Here is a 614-nt window from a genome sequence, read left to right on the forward strand (position 1 = left end):
GTCTTATTTATATAAAATATTTTTAAAATTTTTATTATGCGTAATGATAGTGTAAGTGCATATCACATAATATCAAAACTAATAGCATGCCAACATTACTGCTTTTCTGCTCTGTCATTTTTATTATTATATTAAAAGAAATAATAAAGACCAACTAATTTATTTGTTTTACTTTATATATATCATATAATAGAATTTGTAGCATAGAGATGTTTTTATTGATGCACAAGCGTTTACTTCCGCGCGCGCGACGTGACGATTATAGTGACGTCACCAACCGGTGAAGTGAGCGCAAACTGCACAAATGATGTAACATCGATAAAAGTGGGAGAAGATCGTCGTCCCTCTAGCGATTCATCAGTACTCCACAATTTATGCATACGTGAAAACAGTGATCAGCTGATCAGCTATCGTGTGTATGTTGTACGAGAAATATAATAAATAGTGCTCGGAAAAAGAACCGGGTAACAAGAAAAATTGAGAACCGCCCGCCCGCCCGTCATTCGTTGCACACGGGTGAGAACCGATTCCTCGGGTACCCGTATCACACGGGTACCCGTATCAGGCGGGTACCCGTGTCACACGGGTACCCGTATCTCACACGGGTACTTGTA

Source organism: Wasmannia auropunctata, unplaced genomic scaffold (genome assembly GCF_000956235.1).
Source record: "Wasmannia auropunctata unplaced genomic scaffold, wasmannia.A_1.0 LD336078.1, whole genome shotgun sequence".
In the NCBI taxonomy this organism is placed as follows: Eukaryota; Metazoa; Arthropoda; class Insecta; order Hymenoptera; family Formicidae; genus Wasmannia; species Wasmannia auropunctata.